The following is a 1,332-nucleotide window of genomic DNA, read 5'->3' on the forward strand; positions in this document are numbered from 1 at the left end:
AGGTGTGAACGCTGCTGTTTTTAGTAGTGAAATGAAAATTTATCGGAAGAACATTTCGTTCAGAAGCAGCTTAAGAAAAAGACAGTTCACAAATGTGAAGCCATACATGCATAATGTTACATGTTTATGGAGATATGCTTACCACAGCTGCATTCAGAAGGTATACAGGGAGCTCCTCAACTGGATTTTGCTGCCGTATTTGAATGGTTGCACGCAGCAACATGTTTATTCTTGAAATATCAATTCGATCTGGGTCTGTGAGAGTTTCTGAAATTGCCTGTGAATCAGTAAGAAATATTACGTAAGTGCTATGCCACAAATACCCGTGAATTAGGTCACAATAATTATTCAAACAATGGCATCCAAGATGCATGCCATTAATGCATCTGCAGAAACAATGGTATACGTGCAGTGCTGACTTAATATGAAACCAAAAATTTTTTTCCCAGAGCAAATGAAAATGACCAGGAGGACTGGCTAAAAATTGTGGCCCTCACCCTTAGCTCACGCTGTGCTTCAGCGCACGAGATATCAGTTGTTTGTTCAGAAGTGTTAGAGGTCAGTGCAAAACGTGGTTTAATTCGCAATTTCCGGGTCTTTCTTGAGCTGCTGACTGAACGCATGAACCCAATCTGCAAAAGAACATATATTAAATAATAACACACAAAAAACCTGCTATTTAGTGACAACTTTTTGGAAATGCCAAGAAACCAAATATTTTCTCATCGTTACATGCCAGAATAGCACTTTCAAATATATTCGGTGTTCACTGTATACTGAAGCTGTGGCCAATTTTCGGCAGCAGAACACCACGTTGAACAAGATATAGCTGCAACATTAAATTGATTTTTCGCTGTGCTTCATGACAGCTGTTGTGATCACGCAGCCACTTCATTTAAAAAACAAAGCAACTAACGCTTTTTGATAACAACGGCCAGGAATGCTTCAACCAAGCTCACCCATCCAAGCTGCTGAAGTTCCTTTTCTTTCCATACCATTCGTGGATAAGCTTCATGTAGAGTTTCTGCAAAGGCACAGTAGTTCCACCTTCTGGCCGCAGGGTTAGAGCTTTCAATCAAATTGTTCTACCTGAAACAGAATTTGTGTAATGCTCATGAAGTACCTTAACTATGACTACGCCTCCAAGGACAAGTTATGCAATTTTTAATCACTCCAGCAATTCAGTGACTTCATCTCTTAGGTGTGCTGTCATGCGGTGGCGTGCCATAGTAAGCATTTCTTGGCCATGAAGCAGTGGATTTAAGCCCGTAGAGAAAGAGGGAAGTTTTTATCCCACTTCCGACAAGGTTCCCTGGTGGTTTCTTATGCATG

The 1,332-nt window shown here is 40.6% G+C and overlaps 1 long non-coding RNA gene across 1 annotated transcript; it reads right to left on the minus strand.

Annotated features, from left to right (window-relative positions):
* Positions 1 to 238: 238 nt before the first annotated feature.
* LOC119393704 (uncharacterized) lies at positions 239 to 1,088 on the minus strand. The gene is made up of 3 exons (XR_005183974.1): positions 960 to 1,088; positions 498 to 632; positions 239 to 277 (listed from the first exon to the last, which is right to left on the minus strand). It is a non-coding gene; the product is annotated as an uncharacterized LOC119393704 (long non-coding RNA).
* Between the last annotated feature and the right edge of the window lie 244 nt (positions 1,089 to 1,332).

The sequence above is a fragment of the Rhipicephalus sanguineus genome, chromosome 5, assembly GCF_013339695.2.
Source record: "Rhipicephalus sanguineus isolate Rsan-2018 chromosome 5, BIME_Rsan_1.4, whole genome shotgun sequence".
Taxonomy (NCBI): domain Eukaryota; kingdom Metazoa; phylum Arthropoda; class Arachnida; order Ixodida; family Ixodidae; genus Rhipicephalus; species Rhipicephalus sanguineus.